The 20,941-nt window shown below is 36.0% G+C and overlaps 1 protein-coding gene across 19 annotated transcripts in view; it reads right to left on the bottom strand.

Annotated features, from left to right (window-relative positions):
* The window catches only part of PPFIA2 (PTPRF interacting protein alpha 2), a 461,362-nt gene that overhangs the window by 226,013 nt on the left and 214,408 nt on the right, over positions 1-20,941 (bottom strand). The window lies entirely within an intron of this gene.

Here is a 20,941-nt window from a genome sequence, read left to right as displayed (position 1 = left end):
GTACTACACAGTGTGTGTACTACAGAGATAGTACAAAGATTTCCCATATACCACTCATGAGTACACCAACTGTTAGCATCTGATGGAACCATAGAACATTTATGAAAGCTAAGAGTATTATGCTAAGTGAAATAAGTCAGATGATAAATGGCAAATACCATATGATCTCACCTTTAAATGGAACCTGGTCAACAAAACAAACAAGCAAGCAAAATATAACCAGAGACACTGAAATTAAGAACAATCTGACAGTGACCAGAGGGGAGGTGGGAGGGGATAATGTGGGGAAAGGGGAAGGGTTTTCAGGAACAAGTGTAAAGGACACATGGACAAAATCAAGAGAGGGATGGAAGCAGGGGAGGGAAGTGGGGATGGCTGGGGTGAGGGGAGTGTTGAGGGGTAAATGCAGACAACTGTAATTGGACAACAATAAAATAATTAAAAAAAGAAATTAGCACTGGTGCAAAATTATTAACTAAAATATTCACACTTCCCAAGTTTTTACACTAATATTCTTATTCTGTCACAGGATCTAACCCAAGATACCATCACCCCATGTTGTAGTCAGTCATCATGTCTTCTTAGTCTTCTCTAATCTGTGACAGTTTCTCAGTCTTCCATGACCTTGACATTTTTGAGGTACACTGGTCACATAGTTTGTAGAGTGATCCTCAATTTGTGTTGATTTGATATTTTCCCACGATTACAAAGAGGTTGTAAGTTTTGAGTAAATATACCACAGAAGTAATGTGCCCTTCTTATTGTGCCCTCTCAGCAGGTTCAGGTCATAGGTATTTAAAAATGCATATTGCTCTGGAGGAAAGTAAACTAAAGAAAAGTAGTACAAATCAAGCCATGAAAGAAAATTATGAGCCTCTTTCTCTGTTGGCATTTTTGGCTGTTATCCATAAGCCAACACTATAAGCTCACTGGTAGGGGCTGCAAGAACGCCAGTATTTCTGCCACGTCAACTGTGGCCAGTTCTGCACCCCATGAAGTGAACTCATGGAACATTCTCCCTGCCTGGACACATCCTATCTCTGAACCACACCATCGTGCTGCCTCTTCAAATGTACACCATTCTGCATCTGCTCATTATCTCTTTTATCAACAACTATGACAATTTGCAGGAGCCCTTGCCTGTTATTTTTTTTTCTTTTGTTCTACCTAAGAATTGCTGAAAAGCTAAGAAAAATAGCTATTAACTCTCATTCTGTCTTTCATTGTTCTCTCTCTCCTCCCTTTAATTTTAGGGAGGCTCAGTTTGATCAAAGAGGCTCAGTTTAACTCATCTCTCAAGGGAGTCCATACTCTCCTCAGTTAATTCTTACCTTGGAAGTAGTTTCATCTAATACTAATGATATTTTTGAGGAACAGGGAAAGAGGGAGAAGGGAAGACAAATCACCCTTTTTGTAACATACTTTCCATTTATATTTACATTTATATTAAATTCACATTTCCCTTAACTCTGAGAAGCCTGTGAGGTAAATATTAACATTCTTATTTTACAGCGAGAAGAGTGGAGTCCAGTATGATTAAAAAAGTTATTCAAAGTTAGCCAGGCAGTAAGGGGTAAAGACAGGGGAAAGACACTGGGTTGTAGCATGCCCCTTTCTCCCTCACCTGGAGGGAGAAATCACATGCTTTCTGAGTGTGTGGTTCAAAGACACACACTTTTCCTGGTGTCACCAATCAAATCCAATCCCATTCCTGTTTTCCTGCAGAGTAGATTCCTTGGCAATTGCCCTGAGATCATTGGTAATGGTATGTCTCTTTCTCTGACTCCTTTTTGAAAGTCAGAAATGATGTGAACAATATGATCCATAGCACACAGGGCTTCAAAAAATTCTTATTCAATGCTGTTCAATTGTATACAGATTGGACCTTGCTAGAGGTTGGGAAGCCTTTCTCACATGGCTAGTCCTACTTTAGTACAAACGAGTAGTTAGAGATCACGTATGTAGTCTTGAAGTGAAATCAAAACCTGTTTCTCTATTTCTGATTCCATGTTTCATGGTTCCATGACTCACAGTCAACATTCCTTGTAGGAAAAGGAATGTTTGCTACCTCTTGTAGAGGTAGCAAAATTAGAAATTAAAAAAGAGAGACCCTGACCTTTACTCTTGCTTTAATGTTATGTATTCAAAGATCTTGAACTTACAGAAGAAATTTTTTCATGCCCAAGACTTTAGGACTCTCTGTTAAAAGTGAAAGGTCCAGCTGATAACATACTCAGATGGAGGTCTGGGCAGTGCAGCACTTCCTGGAAAGTGATTCCAAGTGAGACTCCATGCCTAAGTACCTCTTTGATAATCTCCCCGGATACCACTCTTCCCATACCCTGCCTCACTGCTGCAGCTCTCGATCGACAGGAGTCCTTAAACCAAAGGACATGATCCTCCTACACTGACTAACTTCAGCCAACTCGACTGTGACCAGTCCCTCAAGGCAAGGAGTCATCTGTGGTTGTCATTAGAGATGCTCACAAATATCCCAGGTCTCTGCTCCTTTCTGCACATACCAACATGAATTTTCTTTCTCACTTTAAAGTTACCTGTGGCCATGTTCAAATGTGAATTCTTCCCTTAGCTAGTTATGTGACCTAAACCTAAGTTTCCTCATCCACCAATGAGGAAACATAATTCAGAAGGTTGTTGTGAATTCTAAGTGGCTATGTAAAGTGTTTAGAACAGGTACTTGCAGGATTTTCTTGTCATTTGCCTTCTCTCATTACTGCAGATAGAATCAATCTTGTTCATTCCTTTCTACTCTCAGGGCATTATAGCTTATAGATAGGTTTAGGAAACAAATATTCACATAGGATAACAGTTGATTCTAAAAAACTGCTCTTTGCCATCATAGTGGAAAAGGTTGGACAAGGAGTATTTCTTATAAATGTTTGTGTTACCGGTTACTGGCGCAGTTTAAGAACATAGTATATAACCTGGCTGGTGTAGCTCAGTGGATTGAGCACGGGCTGTGAACCAGTGTCGCAGGTTCGATTCCCAGCCAGGGTACATGCCTGGGTTGCAGGCCATGACAACCGCACATTGATGTTTCTCTCTCTCTCTCTGTTTCCCTCCCTTCCCTCTCTAAAAATAAATAAATAAAATCTTAAAAAAAAGAACATAGTATATAACAAAATGTGTATTAATTAAGTGGCTGGAATGAATGAATGAATGAATGATTTATGGCCTTCGCCTGGAAACTTAAATTAATTCTTTACAATCCAGTTTATGTGCTTCCTTGCTTACCTCTGTGACATTTTTCTTGATTTCATCAGATAGCTTTACTATCTTCTTTCTTGCAATACATGAAACCATCTATCTGTCACCTATGTATTTATCTATATACTATCAATCTATTTCAAATATATAACATTGCAAACATAGTGTTTGCTACCCTAACCTGTAAATAAGTAAACTCAGGTAAAAGCAGCAACAGAGGAACTACCATTATTAACTGAGTCCTTATTACATGCCTGGCTCTCTGCTAAGCACTTTATATAATTATTTTATTTAATCTTTCATCGGCCCTATGAAGCAGATACTGCAATCACCATTTACACTTCAGGAACTGAAGTTTAGAAAGATTAAATTACTCAGTGTCATAAAGCTAGCAAGAAATGCCTAGAATTCTCTTTCCTCTGGTTCTGTGTTAGCAGAGAATTGACCGGAAGCCTGACCTCAAAACCACTGTTGTATACACCCTCTGCTTCTTATGGGTCCCTGAACCACCAGCCGCTGGCCAGCCATGGCTTGTAGTAAAGTGCTTGGAATACAATGAGCATTCTGTAAGTTTTATTGAATTTGAATTAAATAATATCCATGAGCTTTTATTCATTTTGAGTTCATTTGCACATTCTACACAAATTCCTAGACACTGAAGACTGGAAAGCTTGCAGGTCAAAGATTGCAATTCACACACGATACTACTTTTGGCTCAAAGCACCCAACATCTTGTCCATCTCACAACATGCCTCCATGGATGCATAATAGAAACTGCTCAATTTCTATTTTTAATAAATACCATAAATTCTTTTTATAATATATTTTAAATTAACATAATCAGATTGTATGTTACTAGTGTATTATGTTTTATTAAATAACATTTAGGTTGTCAAATCCTCATTCATTCACTTGTGCTTGTGATTGTTCATATTTCAACCTGTTTATGACTCATATCCTTGAACCCTGGGATTTTGTGAATTGTATCTGTTTATTTGACACTGATTTCTCAATTGCTGTTTTTGTTTGTCTATAGCTTTAACTCTTGTATTCCTGAACTCTGCTCCTTATAATCAGATTAGCATAGATAAAGCTGCTTCAGGGAAGAGGTCAAAGCCATTGCTAATAATAGTAGTTGCCCTACTTCAGTCTATTTTCAACACAGTAGCCAGGAGATCTTGTTCACACCAAAGGCAGACCAGCACCACCACCCCCTCACAATCCTCCAGTTCTTCTTATCTCACTCACAGTTAAAGCCAGTCATTGTGATTGCCTACAATGTCCCGCAATATCTGCACTGACTTCATGAATGATTATTTTTATTCCAATATAGTCTTTTGTAGCAGAATTGTATTCTTTGCTCAAACATGCCAGGATACTTCCACCGAGGGCCCTTTTCACTTGCTATTTTTTTTGCTTTCCCCAGACAGTTTTTCCCCCATCTCAGTCAAATCTTTACTAAAATGCCCTCTTTCATCAAGGCATTTTCTGACCACCTTACTTCAATCTGCAATACCCCTGCTTTATCATCATCTAACAAACTCTGTATTTGCTTAAACTGTTTCATTTATTGTCTATTCCTTCTGACCACTGTATGCTCCATGACACAGGCATGTTACTCTATTTTGAGCATTGTTACACAATATTATGAGACCTAGAGAACTACCTGGCACCTAATAGTTTCTCAAAACACATTTATCAAATGAATGAATAAATAAATGAATAGATACAACATTATTGGCTTTTGCAAATGTTTGAGTATGGATTATTATTACTAAATAATAGTAGTCAGTATATACAAGCTAATATTATGTGATTATATTTTGCTATCTCTTTATACATATTGTTAAAAGTTTATTATTCATATTTTTATTTTTAAAAAAATATGCTAAAGGCAGTGTTATTTCCAAGGTGAAGATCAGCTCTTAAGTATATGTAGTGCTTTTATTTTCAATTTTCTGCTAACGTATATCAAAAAACAAGAAAGTGAAAGCCAAGAATGCATAGAGCTACAGACATTCTGAGGTTTTGAAGAGGACAGCTCTGGGTCCTGGCACTGACAGAAAATAACATAATGAGAAACATTTTATCTCAGAAGAAGGGAAGTGTGTTTTTGGAGCACTGTTCTTTTTCCCAGTGGAATACCATAATTTCACGAAAGTCATGCTTTGCCCTGATTTGTAATTAAAAAACAAGATCAAATGACCTTTCCTTATTATGAGCAAACCATTCAATCCTTTCTCAGCCTCGCTTAGAGAATCTGAACTCAAATTAATCTGAATTAATTTTTCATGATTTATCTAAATAATATCTAAGATCTAGAAAAATTTGGCCACCATCTATTACATAATACAACTTATGCTGCTTCCTTTAATTGGAATGTCTCCTCTAGGAGAAAGTACAGACTCCATCAAAAGGCATCTGCCTACAGAAATTTTTAAGAGAGAAGTAGAGAGGGCGAAAGGAGGCGGAGAAAGAGAGGGGGAGACAGAGACAAAGACAGACAGGCAGAATGATAAAGACAGAGACAGAGAGAAAAAGAATTTAATTCAAAACCAGAGAAGAACCCTTCAACTGTTTTCAAACTCTGTGTTCAGTTGTTATTCTCCAGGCTAAACATTCCCACCTACCGTAACCAACACCTCACTGATTAGTCCTTTCCTCTTACTCTCTCCCTCCATTGCCACTGCGTGGGGCCCAGATCATTTCTTCTGGCGAGGACTGGGAGAACAGCCTTCAAACTTCCTGCCATTTAGAATCTTCACTCTCCAGATAGCTCTTTAAAATTCCAGATACATATCCCTGAAACTGAGATCTGCTCATCACATTGCAGGGGGAAAAAACCAAATAGACAAATTCCCATTATCTGCATGGTAAAGATCAAATAGTTTAACATGGCATACACAGTTTTCTATAGCCTGACTCTCATCAAATCTCTGGTGCAACTCCAGCAAGCCAAGTCTGGATACACATATGACTACTCACTCTATCATTGTTTTGTAAAAAGAATAAACTTTAATAAATGAAGAAATAAAACAAAAAAGATACAAACTGTTTTGTCACTGGTACAGTTTTTGACAACTTCTAAGTAAAGTAGGAGCCAAATCTATAGTCTTCTCCCAGAAATCAATTTTCCTGGGTCTCTAAGTTGAATAGATTGCACATTTTTCTCTACTTATAAACTCTACTAGAAATTTGGGGTAAACCTGTGAAACAATGCTTGGTTTCAACTCAATTAAAAAATCTTTTGGATTGTTGTGATTTACACAAAAGATACAAAGAAGGTAATTTGAGCACAATAAAACTGTTTTTAATGTAAGGTAATTAAAGATAGTGGTATTCTGGAAGTAAATTATATATGCTGTGAGATACTCATGCAGTTTTATAATAAATAACTTAATTATAAACTAACTAGAGTTAAATCAGGTATTTCCCAAGTTTTTAAGTCTTGATCAACACAGAAACCTCTTTCTCATAAACTTTTAAGGCACAGAGGCAAGTGCACTATGGACAGGAAAGGGAAGAAAGGGCTAAACTATTACAATGCTAAAGAGAAGGTGCACCTGAATGTGTTGAGAGTAATGGTGCAATAGCTGTTATGCTTCATCTTTGTAAGGAAAAAGAAAATATTGCAATTAATCAAAAGGCCAGGATCTGGCATTCTGTTCCCTTTAGCAAAGTGTTCTTCTCATGATGGTATTGATTCGTTGTCTTTGTTGGCAACTCCCTATGCAGGCAGATCTGATCTGTACCCAGCTCTACAATGATGAGCAGCAGGTGGTACTTGTGTTCTGGTGTCTGGCTACAGGGTCATCAATCACATTTGCAGGGCCTATGACGAGGGTGCAAATGGAGGTTTGATGCAGTCCCCTTTTCTTCCCACCAGCTTTGTCCCACACAGTGAGAAGACACAGACACGTGTACACACATACAATTTGGCCCACAGGGCCAAGTTCCTCTACTATAAGCAGCCTTCCTTGGGATGTAGCATCTTGGGATGTACGGTCTTTAGGGTGAACATGTCAGAGATTAGGTTGACAGACAAAGGAAGGGGTCCATTTAGGGAGATGTTTAGATGTGCAGATGGTAGAAATTCAGGTAGTGCCCTTCCACAATGGTACATATCAGATATCACACAGGAATTAAAAAATGGTAAAGGAAAAGAAGGTTTTCCAACTCTAGCCCTCCTGTTGATGAGGGAAGACCTTCAAATTATATTACTGGGGTGCCTACTCCATCTTTCTCTTTGCCCACCTTTGGTCTGAGATATATGTCAGGGTCAAATATCAGGTGTAGAGCCAGGGTAAAGAAGCTTTTAATTGCAAGAATCTGCATAAAATCTTCTCTGTCCCAAAGATCTTAGGATGCTTAATAGCTCCCTCCTCTTGGCCATATCCTCTTGCTTCATGGAATACTTCCAGTCCTTGCTTTTGAACCTGCTTACTCCACCTAATCCTCTTTGAGAACTCTTCATTTCAATTGTAGCTCTTGATTCCTAACTTTCTCTTTAAACTTGAAAATGTATAAAGTCTTATGTGAAATTCAGTCTGTTTTCTCACAGCCCCAAATTCAAAGCTGTGGGTCAACTCTCCTCACTCCCACAATCAAAATTGGCTTCTGTAACCCATGACAGATCAGGGTTCTGAAAACCTGTCTTAAACAAGAGAGGAAGACAGATACCACCTCTAAAGGAAATAGTCTTTTTCCCCAACAACAAAGAACTCAAGATCGTTTCTGCGAGAACTAAACCTTGTCTTTTTTCAACATAAGTAATGTGAACATTTACAAAAGTTTAGAACCATTCTTTTATACTTGTCAGATGCTAAGGGAGACTGAAAGAGGAAAAGAGGAAGGTATATGTTCCACAGAAAAAGAAGAACCTGACTATTGCAATCACCTACTAATTGCCAATGCAAACACAGTATGTAGAATCAGTGCCTTGAGCAGAAAATGTCTTCTCTCCTGTAGGCCCAACCCACATGTACAAATTTACAGATGCTAACATTTAAAACATTTAACTTCCATTTACCCTAGGAGCAGACTTATTCAAGTGATATGCAACATTTAGAATGAAGGGCTTGATTTTTATATCTTATAATAATAATTCACATACTGGGTTGCTAAATTATGACAAATACTCATACCTTCGCTTTTGCAATCAAATGAAGAAATGAATAAATTGTAAGTTAGGATATTTTATTTTAATCCTTTTAGAAGTATTTGTATGAGCATTTTCAGTCATACATAGGATTTTTTGGAGCTCTGCACATTCTTACAAGTTATTCACATGTAAGTAAACTCTTTATTAAGACCATGCAATTAGGAAAAGAAACTTTAGAAAGGTACCACCATATTTTTTAAGTTGAACTTATGGAGTGATATTCATTTAATAAAATTATATAGGCTTTGGGTGTACAATTCCAGAACACATCTGTATATTGTATTGTGTGTTTGCCATCTCAAGTCTCCTTTCATCATCATTTGTCTCCCCTTTACCCTCTTTCACCTCCCCACCCCATACCATGGTATTGTGATGCAAACTAAATAATATATTTTTGACACAGTTGGATATTCAAAATAACTACTTTTATACAATAATAAATTTGCTTTTATTTCTTTTTTATAAAGTGCATTTTTAAAAGGTTTTATTTATTTGTTTTTTAGCAAGAGGGGAAGGGAGGGAAAAAGGGAGGGAGAGAAACATCAATGTGTGTTTGCCTCTCAGGTGGCTCTCAGTGGGGATCTGGACCACAACCCAGGAGTGTGCCCTGACTGGGAATCAAACCGGGGACCCTTTGTTTCTCAATTTGTGTTCAATCCACTGATCCGCAACAATCAGGTTTTCTTAAGATGAATATACTAAACTATCCTGCTTGGTTTATCTTTTTAACTTTCTTCAATCTACTATCCTTTCCTTGATAACAGATTGTAGAAATAAATTAATTCATTTGTTATTTTATGACATTTAAGCTGTCATGCTTTTATTATAAAGAACACTCGCTTGTTGATTATTAGTGTCTGTTCTGAAAGTTTTTTTCATTTATTCAGCATTGTTTCCTGCTATTAACTTTAATCTGTATGATCATATATGTGAAAACTAAAAGGAATTTAACAAGAAAGTATAACATGTTACTATTACTGACACCTCCATGAATTTTAAAACATCTGTTTGCTTTTAACACACTATAAAAATAAACTGACAATTAAAATCATACTTTATCTTTAATAAATAATACTTGGCACCTGAAAAATAAAAGACAATACTAGCTCAACAGTAATGAAATCTACAATAAGATTACGCTCTTCCTTCCCACCAGCTGGATGTAATAAATTGTTGGTATAGGATAAATCAAAAGAAAATTTATTGTAGGATAAAACCAGTTGTTTCTCAGAAATCTTGAGAATTATCCAACACATTTTTAAAGTGTTATTTTATTGATTATACTATTACAGTTGTCCCAATTTTTCTCCCTTTGCCCCCTTCCACCCAGTACCCCCATTCCTTCCAACAACCCCTGCCCCCCACCTTAGTTCATGTCCATGGGTCGTATGTGTAAGTTATTCAGCTTCTCCATTTCCTATACTGTTCTTAACCTCCCCCTGTGTATTTTGTACCTACCCATTACACTTCTTAATCCTTGTACACTTCCCCCCATTATCACCCTTCCCCCCCAGCTGATAACCCACCAAAAGATCTCCATGTCTATGTTTCTGATACTGTTCTAATTGTTTGCTAATATTCTTTGTTTCTGTTTTTCAGATTCAGTTGTTGATAGTTGCTTGTTGTCATTTTAATGTTCATAGTTTTGATCTTATTTTTCCTAAATAAGTCCCTTTAACATTTCATATAATAAGGGCTTGGTGATGATGAACTCCTTTAGCTTTACCTTGTCTGGGAAAGCTAAAGGAGTTAGTTTACCTGCCCTTCACTTCTAAATGATAGCTTTGCTGGATAATCTTGGTTATAGGTCCTTGCTTTTCATGATTTTTGATATTTCTTGCCAATCCCTTCTTGCTTGAAAAGTTTCTTCTGAGAAATCAGCTGATAGTCTTATGGGAACTCCTTTGTAGGTAACTATCTGCTTTTCTTTTGCTGCTTTTAAGATTCTCTCTTTATATTTAACCTTTACCATTTTAATTATGCTGTCTTGGTGTGGTCCTCTGTGGGTCCAACTTGTTTGGGACTCTGTGCTTTCTGGACTTGCATGTCTGTTTCTTTCACCAAATTAGAGAAGTTTTCCTTCATTATTTTTTCAAATAAGTTTTCAATTTCTTGTTCTTTCTCTCCTCCTTCTGGCACCTCTATGATGTGGATGTTGTCACTTTTGGAGATGTCATGAGGTCTTCTTATTCTTTCCTCGTTTTTTGGAATTCTTGTTTCTTCATTCTGTTTTGGTTGACTATTTATTTCTTCCTTATATTCCAAATCATTGATTTGAACTCCAGCTTCCTTGTCTTCACTGTTGGTTCCCTGTGGATTTGTCTTTATTTCAATGAGTGTAGCCTTCATTTCTTCCTTATGTTTTTGCTGTACTCAGTGAGTTCTCTCAGCATCCTTGTCATCCGTGTTTTTGAATCTGCATCTGATAGGTTGGCTATCTCCATTTTGTTTATTTCTTTTGCTGGGGTTTGTTATTTTCTTTCATTTGGGCCATATTTCTTTGTCTCCTCAATTTGGCAGCCATCCTATGCTTATTTCTGTATATTAGATAGAGCTGCTTTGACTGCCTGTCTTAGCACATCTGTTAAGTTGTATGGAGTGGATCCTTGGGTATTTGCCAGGGTGGGGCAACATGCATTACTACTTTGTGGCTCTGTTTGTGGGGGAAGGGTCAGGGAGGGGACAGTATTGTTGCCTAGCTGCTGGAGGCTTGCTCAGCACTCACCCTGCTTCTAGTTTCTGCATCCACTTCCCATGTGTGACTGGCACCCCTCTAGCTGTTGTCCTGGTGTTGGTTTCCAGAGTGGGTGTGTTTACATTCTAGGACCATGCGGGCCCTTTAAATGAACTCTCTTGAGAAAGTGGCAGGTTCTTCTGTGGCCCCAACCCCCACTGGTTTTTACTGTCAGAAATCATGGGGCTTTATTCCTGGTGCTGGAACCAGGGCTGTGTGGTCTAGCCTGGGGCTCTAACATGTTTATAAACACACTCTGATGAATGCAAATAATACTAACATTTAAGTGCATACTATTTATATTGATCAACATGCTGTGTTTACATAGTTAAATTAATAAAAATATAAACAGTCAATAATTCTAAATATTGTGCCATGATTATTTTAGCTTTGTCTTCCATTTGCCTGACTTCTGACTCATGTTTGTATCCACCTGCTTTTAAACATTTCCTCTGGTGTTCAGTCCAGGCTTCTCTCATCAGCTCAGATTCTCATGTTTTAACTTCTTAGTGCACATTGTATGGATGTTTTAGTCACCTCACACTCAGTGTCCTAAAAACTTACTTTTTAAATATTTTCCCTTTTGAGTATTTTTGTGTATTCCTGTGTGTGCTTTTTGTAATGACCTCCTTTTTCAAATCAGAAAAATGGGAGTTACTCTAAACTCTTTTTTTTCCACTATTAACATCCAATAAATCATCAACACCTACACATTCTACCCCAAATATATTTCTGGGATCTCATTCCTTCTTTCCTTTACCACAGTCCTCATCATCTCTTACCAAAACTCTTACCAAAGCTTCCAGAGGGTGTACCTGGAAGGTCCTTAAATTCCTAGTATACCAAATTTTATGTTCCTCACAATTAAAATAGTTATTATGATGTTATTCTTAGAAAATAGTTTTTACAATAAAAATATTTCCTTGATTGTGAAAATCAAAGAAAAATATTTTCTAGATTTATAACTCTCAAGTAGCTTTTCTTTTGGGGGGCAAAACAATTTAGAGGAATGGAAAAGTGCATTGAATTAGTTTCAAATAGATTTGTTTTAGAATTTCAGAGATCAAACACTGTGTTTATGTTTGCTTATACTTGGCCAAATTATGCAACTACACAGAGACTACTCACTGCTAAAATAAGAATATTTCCTGGTAGAGTTGTTATTGAGATTAAATAAGTAAATTAGTTACAATGTATAGTCTGCTTGTCTCTATCAGCTCCACTAAACACTGAACTTTTAGTTACTAGACATTTATATTTTTATTTGGTTGTTGTTATGGGTTGAATTATGTTCCCCCAAAGCTGATGAAGCCTTGCTCCCCAGTACCTGTGTGTGACCTAATTTGGAAATAAGGTTTTTGCAGATGATCACATTAAGGTGAGGTTATTTGGTTTGGGTCCTAACTCAATATAATCATATCATTATAGGTAGGGGAAATTTGGACAGAGAGGCAGACACAGAGAGAGAGAGCAAACAAAGTCAATACGGAGGCAGCACACTATCTATAAGGAGTCCCCAGGACAACCAGAGGGAGGCAGCCAGAGGCATGGAACCAATGCTCCCTCACAGATCACAAAATGAATCGGCCCTGCTAACACCTTGATTTCAGACTTTGAGCATCCATAACTGCAAGACAATCAATTTCTATTGTGGAAGCCCCTCAGTTTATAATACTTTACTATATAGCAGCTTCAGAAAACTAATACTGTTGCTTTCTTGTTTTATATAAATTTGTCTATTCTTATGTTAATTATTTTAGAAGGTTAGTTAAGAAAACACATGCAGCTGAAATATGTAGATCATCTGTCATATTATTTAATAAAGTACTATGGGTAACTAGATAATGAATAAAAGATATTGATGATTCCAGCATGAAAGTCTTCTGAACCCAGATGAAAACATGTTAAATAAATTGTCCTTACTTTCTACAGAGCCAAAAGGAGGGCTTCATGGGCAAAAAAAGAAGCTTAATCAAACCACTTATGTAACACTTGTCCTTAACTTCTCCCTGTATGTCTGTCCACCATATGGGACTCTGTGTAGCTCTTTCTGACTGTTATATATTGCTCAGGTTCTGTTAGAGAAACTAGATTTCATTCTAGCTTGTGGGGAATCTGTCAGAGCATATTAGATGATTGAATCACCAGAAGGACTAAAAAAACAGGCTATTGGTTAAATATTTGGTAACTGACCCCACAGACAAGGATCCAGGGGAACTGGAAATCCCCAGTGATCCAGCACCACTGCCCTGAGCAGGATCACAGGCAGTGGCATTCCCAAACCACAGCTGATCTGCTACAGCCTGCTCCAGAGAGATCTGGGCTATGTGGCTGTCCATAGAATGGCTGACAAGATGCTGGGACCTCTGCTAAGGCTGCCACAAACTTATCTTGGTGTGCTTGTCAGCCAACAGAGCAGAGGCTGCAGAGAGAGAGAGCTTTATGAGAGAACAAGATTGACTGAACCTCAATCACACCAGGAGCCCTGGTTGCAAGAGAATCTTGAAAATGTCGGTTATAGCTTTCTACATTCTGCTATTCATCAGGGTCCATTGCAAAGGATGGGGGATATTTTGAACATCCACCCTACCCATCAGATAAACTAGTAAGGCTGGTTTGTTAGAGAAGTACCTTAGGTGCCCAGTGGAGTTTCTAGTATAGCAGTTTTTACTTTTCATTGCAACTTCCAAACTATGCCCTTCCTGAAACCTTCCACTTTTCAAGTTCAAACTCTCAGACGATACTGCTTGCTACTTTTCTTTGTTGCAGTAACTTAAAGAAAGAATTTAATTTATTTCCTTTATTCCTTAAAGATTTTAATACCTGGTTTACCACGATTTTTTCTTCCAGTTTGAATTTTGATCATTCGGTATTCATGTAAAAGAATTTTAACTTTGTCTTTTTCAATTGCTGAATCCTCAGTCATATCTCAGATTCCCACTTTCAAGGTCATACAATGCCCTACAAATAACAATAGCTACACCCTGATTCCCATAATCTCAATTTTAAACCTATTTTTATATATTGTCATCTAATTTCTAACTACTTCCTCAAACACCTCAAATTCAGTAATTCTTCAAAAGTAGAAGGACCCACATCCACTGCATATTATCTCTTCATTCATTCTCATGTCCCCACATCCCTAGCTATTCATCTTAAATGTCATAAACCATCATTATAACCATCATTATCATCTTGCAGACTCCTGAACCTTTCCAAGCATCTCCTCTTCTGCAAAACCCTCTAAACTACTATTATGCCTTGTAGTTTTCCATAACATCTATCTATTTGTCATCTCTATTTAACCGACTTTTTTTCCTACTCAACTATAATATAATTTTCATGATGCCAAAGACACTTTTGTTCACTACTGTTGCCCCAGAATGTACAATAATGTCTGGTGTAAAGTAAGGACTCAGTAAATATTTACCAAGAAAATTAGTGACATAATTATCTTGTCATAATTCTTTGTTTAAGTAGAATACTGACTGCCATGTTGTAAATGAGTCGTACAATATTGCAATTCTAAGATGAAGCAAACTCTTACAATTCTACCTGGACTATCCATTAAAGTTAAATGAAAAGTCCATTTGTAAATAATATATAAGACATACAATTTTTGTTATATATCATGAAATTTGAATATATAATCTTTGAAAATTTTAAATTTTTCCTCATAAAATCCCATACTTTTTAATGATAATTACTTCAACTAGAATAACAATATACCTTTCTAACATTAAAATATATATGAGATAACTAATTGAATAAATTCTTAAATTAGTGAAATAATATAACTATAGGCTTCATTAATGTTGTACTAAAACTATTATTCTCTTCAAATTGATTCTACTCTCTTCAATCTATCCTTCAGGAAGGAAATTAAATAGCTTGAAAATATTTAAAGATTCATATTAATGATCTTTTCATCAGCCATAATGTAGTTCCCAAGTTATTAATTACATCAGTTAAACTAACCATAAGAACCTGTTAATAAGAAATGGAGAAGAAAATTAAATTAGTACAAACTATTTAAACTGATCAGCTAGTTATAGAAAGACCCACATTGCATAAGCGTGCAATAGGAAAGCCTTATCCATACACTAACCTACATGTAACTTTGACTATTTACAGCAGTGTTGTTTTTATGAAGCATCCAGAGATCTACAGTACGTCCAATCACATGAAGTAGTATACTTAAGAAATGTTTCGAATCTTGTACAATTAACATGCTCTTAAAACCTGCAGTCTTTAAATGTAAAAGCATATTACACAAAATGTTATTGAGAGCTTATCATAATAATATTTATGATGCATTCGTTTTAAATGAAATTATCTGGGTTTATGTGTTTGTAAGTCCACACAGGATGTGATAAACAGTATGAAAGACAATTGCTATTCTTTTCCCTTTTTCCTTTCTACCTTCTTTCTTTCCTTCCTTCAACAAACATTTTTCGGTCACCTTGATGAGCCTGGCATTTTGTCGAGTTTGGAAGGATAACAAATAACAAACAGACGAGGTGACTGAGATCTGCAAGATACAGAGCAGTCCCTCAAGAGAAGAGGTGTGAGGGAGGGCATCAGGAGGTGGTGATTATCCTTCCTGAGAGCATCTACAACTTTTCTCTGGAGGGAAAAGCATAGCATGTTCTAAGAGCCAGTGTACTGGGAACAGAATGCCTGACAGTGGTTGTGTTAAGAGAAGACAGAGCATAGGTAGGCAGGTTTCATACCATGCAGTGCCTGAGTAGCCGAGCAAGGGAGTTTGGCTTCTATTGGAAGTGCCATAGGAAACTACTATAGCACCTTTTTGAAAGACAGGGGAGGTGGGGAGCATCAAATTAGGAAAGTATTGTAAAGGATAATAGTAGAAATTTTTTTTTCATTTATATGCTACTCTAGTTTGTACATAATGCTAAAAATTAACACACACCCCAAAATTAGAGTACATTTTTCAAAAAAGAATTGTGCTAAAATTTTATAGAAGAATTACTAAAGTATATGTAACTAAATGATTAGCACTAATAAAAAATGTATTTTTGACACTTAGAAATGTAAGGGGTCACAAGAAAGAAAGTGTTGTCTAGTGATCACTAATAGACTATCGAAGTGAGTTTGGAGCTCCTGCATACCCTTGGTAACAGCCCTTAATAAATGCTATGTAATACAGTAACTCTGGTGAGTGGTAATTTGACATATTATTCATTTAATTGTGTGGATGGAGGTTTATTCTGATCATTGGAAAAGAGCAAACACATTGCAAGCACCTACAATGTACAACCCACAATAGCATGCACAGCCTATTGCGGTAGGTGCATGTGAGGACTGTTTTCTTCATTGAAGTATGATTTTAGTACTTCTTTTTTAAAATATACCTTATTGATTATGCTATTACAGTTGTTCCATTTTTTTTTCTTCCCTACACCACCCCTCCCACTAGCATTGCTCACCCTTAGTTCATGCCCATGGGTCGTTAAGATAGTAATAGGTTATCCAAATGAAGAGGTTCGGAAACGCTAATAGATTTTTGTTGAAATCATTGCACATTTGCATGTACAAATCAAATTTTTTATTTTATTGGGAGTTAAACTGCATCCAGCATTGCCTGGGTTCATACTATAAGGTTTAAATTGTAGGTTGTTATATAATGATAAGAGCAAGACTTGATTTTTGCAATTGTTCTTATTTTAACCAAATATAATCAGATAATTTGTTTGGGGAATAAATGGGGATGACAAGAGGAAAATATTAAAAATAGGGCTTTTATAGATATTTGTTTTATAATAGCTTTTTATAAAGATTTTATTTATTTATTTTTTAGGGAGGGAAGGGAAAGAGAAAGAGAAAGAGAGAAACATCAATGTGCGATTGCTGGGGGTCATGGCCTGCAACCCAGGCATGTACCCTGACTGGGAATGAACCTGTGACACTTTGGTTCGCAACCCGCACTCAATCCACTGAGCTATGCCAGCCAGGGTATAATAGCTTTTTGAAAACATTAAATCTATAGAATTCAAAAAAGGAAAAAATGTTTAAAAGTGTGCACTGGATTGCAGACATTCTTTAATTGTTCCAAAATGATTGTTGCAGCTCTAGTTTTCTATGGATTCCACTCCCTACACCTTCCCAAAGAATGAATAAGTCCTGTCTTATGTACACAAATACTTTAATTTTTGGAAATATGCATTAACTATCTAGTGTAGTTTCTACACATATAATACAATATAAGCAAATTCAATGTAACTCTATTTCTTCTATGCTCAGAAACATGTAAATGAAAATAGAATATACCTACCTGAAGAGTAGCTTTCTGAATAAAATGTTTTAAAAGTTCTTATGCGGAATCCTTTAGATACAAAACTTGAGTCAATCAGTATTACATCTCTTTAAGTATACAATAGAAATATTGTGAATAGGAAATCACCCACGTTTTCTGCCTGTAGGCTTCTGCTAGTTCAATACTACAATCCTTCCTATATATCGATGCATGATTTATCTTTATAAAATTATATCACTTCATCATTTTATCCCATTTTCCCTCATGATTTAACTTTTAGTCCTTTACACATAAAACAGAGTGCTATCTCTTGTACAGGAGAGAATTTATTTTCTGTGAAAGCTTTCCTTAGAAGTAAATTATTCCCACACATTTTATGATTTTTCTCATTAACTGTGTTCAATTATTTGGATTTTGACACCTGTTTTTACAATCTGAAGGTAGCTGATAATAGATTCTGGAACACAGTAATGAAAAGGAAAATTTTCTTATAATAAATGGAAGTCATATCTACATATCAAACTGGTATAAATGGTATAGTATTTATTCATTAAAATGCTCATTGAGTAATTAGTTACAATGTGTTTGGAATTCAATTAGACACTACATATTCAGAGATAAAAGATAATGCCCCTGATTTTCAGAAAACAGTATATAGTATAGCAAAAAAAGACAAATAACAATACTAGAGAAGAAAAATGATGATAGTGTAAGTAGAGTGTACCATAAAATCATAGGAAAGTGAAACACAATGCAACATCAAAAGGCCATAGAGGACTTTGGGGTGAGTTAGTGATTAGATGACAGTTTAAATAATGAAGAGTTGCCTAGGCTATGAATGGAGCAGTTTTAGAGTGCAGAAAAAAACAAAACAAAGTAATGATGAGGAAGGAGAAAACAATAACTGGCTATCAGAGTGTGATCAGGAAGATTGACATATTGTCATAGGAGGATATGACCAAATATAGGATAAGAAGATCTGTATTCCTAGGTGCCTTGGAGGATATGTGAAGGAAAGATTTGCTCCTAAGGGTACTGGGAAGGTGTTGGAGACTTTTTTCCCCCCAAAAAGGAGAATGACACAAGAGATTACACTAAAACGGAGTAAGATTGGAGCCAAGAGGAATTTAAGGTATAATGACAACAAAATTGGTCAGATTTAATGAAAACAACAGAATCTGAAAATTAGAAAGAAATTTGGAGATCAACTGCCAGGTTTATGAAATCACTTCTGGAAATAACTGAGAATTAAGTAAATACATATTAATTAAATAAATATAATGAACACATATCATGATAACTGAGTTCCTCAGTTTCCTAAAAGGTCAGCATTATCTTTAATGCACTCTTGTCTCCCCAACCACAACATTTGGCCTCAGTTAGTTGGGTCAAAAATAGTTGTCTGAAATAAAAGCAGCCATGACATTTGCTAGAAGAAATTTATGACTTGGGTGTCTGGCTTTAACAGATGAGCTAATCCACTCAAGTGAGAAATTTCAAGATTGTTGCTAGTGAGCTGGAGATTTTACAGCTGATTATGTACCCTTAGGTTCTGGGGTAGATATTTTTGGGCTTGTGCAAACTGATGACTAAGCTAATTTGTAGAGAAAGAAGGGTAGAGAAGACATGAAAATTGCAGTAAGATAAGCATCATGCAGTACCAGAGCAGCTCAGCTCTCAGTGGTCTGCCAGTTCTCATGAAATCAGGTAGTCCATTTACTCCATTTTTGGGTTTTGTGAGCCTTTCAAACCTTTTAATTAGGACTCCCTGTTCTTGGTCTTGTTCACATGTGTCTGTTGCTTGCAATTGAAGGAGCAGTGGGTGGATAAATGCAATAATAAATCAAAATAATCAAACCAACAAATAAGAGAGTATGCAGTCAAGATTTGTTTTTTACTCTATAAGCCAAAAAATATAAATAGATGATAGATAGATAGATAGATAGATAGATAAAGCTATTCAGCTCCTCTATAAATATCTAGTTACCCAAAGCTCTTCTCTTTTGGATCTAGTCTATTCCATTTTCAGAATTTTTGGTATTAATTATCAGCTAGATTTTGACATTATGGTGAAATCTATTTTGATCCTTATTTTATTACCAAACCAAGAATTATGTCTACTATTTTTTTTTTCTCATCTCACAACTTCCTTCTTTTTAGCAGGGTGCCTAGAACAGTTTCTAACTTTGATATTTGCATTTCACTCTTTCTCAGCATATTAATGGGATTAGCTTTTCACTGATAGAAGCAAAAGCCCCTTTATCTCAACCAATAACTTCTCTGCATTTGTCAGATAGCACTTAAGAGTTTTCTATTAATAGTGTGCTCCTCATGTATCTGTTTTTTATTTTGCTAAAATTTAGCTGACATTCTGATTTTATTATAACATTGATATGAAATGCTGTGAAGGGTCACTTAGCCTTCTGAGAAAAGTTGGGTTCAATTTCATATCCAATGTCACCAATACCCTGGCTGAAGAAGGGGGACTTATATAGTGAAGTGTTATAACTGTGATGAAAAGGCACTGGTTAAAATGTTCAAAATGCTTACAGGTCAAGTACAGTACTGTTATAAATAATGCCGCAACAGTTCAATATAAAAGGATATTCTATAAATGTACTAATTTTCTCCAAAGATCATTTATGATTCTAGGTTCTACCAAATTTATACATATATTCTTTAAATGGTGTATGCCTTCAATACCCTTTTTATCCTACTCTTTACAGCCTAGTTATTTTTTTAAATGCTACTGAAAATACCTCAAAATCTATAGCAAATAAGTGCTCATAGGCTATACTCAGTTGCAGACTTTGCATAGTGATTTTCCATTGCTTTTAAGTTTTTTTAAACTTGTAAAGTTTTTGGGTGGGAATGAAATTGGATTCAAAATTTTTCCTGAATTAGAATAGTCCTAGTGATAAAGGTGAAAAATATGCATTAGAACATGTCAATGTTATGGAAAGATGTTCTTCAATTATAGTGGTTTCTAAAGTCATATTTTGTTCCTTTGAGTCATTGTCTTAACCTAGCAACCTTGTATAATAACATCATATTTATCTTTCAATCAATACTACCTTGCTGGCTTTTTTATCAAGTAAAAGAAGGGACATGGTGAAGGAGACCAATGTTTTGAGATATTGTCAATGCATTTTTTTCTTCTTGTAATTAAGTTGTTTTCATGTTAGTTATTTTTTACTGTTTAAGAATTCTTTTAGAGAAGGTCATGAGTGGATATCAAGGATTGAGAATGCATTATTAAACTTTGAGTTTCAAACTCAAGAATTCATAGAAAGGCAGACTTTCCAAACAGAGAGTAAAAGTTTTTCTACAAACAACCACAGAGTTGACATCTATCAAGAACCAAAGCTAAGAAGACAAACCATAAGTTCAGAAGTAAGAGTAGATAAAGTAACTGACATACAAATACATTTAAATAACTGAACTAATTCAAGTAGACTGGAGAACTGATCACCTTGGAGATATTTCCTGCTTCCCCCTGTGTAGTTCTAGCAAAGCTTAAGTGCTCTCAGAGAAGCTCCCA

Source organism: Phyllostomus discolor, chromosome 2 (assembly GCF_004126475.2).
Source record: "Phyllostomus discolor isolate MPI-MPIP mPhyDis1 chromosome 2, mPhyDis1.pri.v3, whole genome shotgun sequence".
Taxonomy (NCBI): Eukaryota; Metazoa; Chordata; class Mammalia; order Chiroptera; family Phyllostomidae; genus Phyllostomus; species Phyllostomus discolor.
This window is presented reverse-complemented; position numbering and strand designations above follow the sequence as displayed.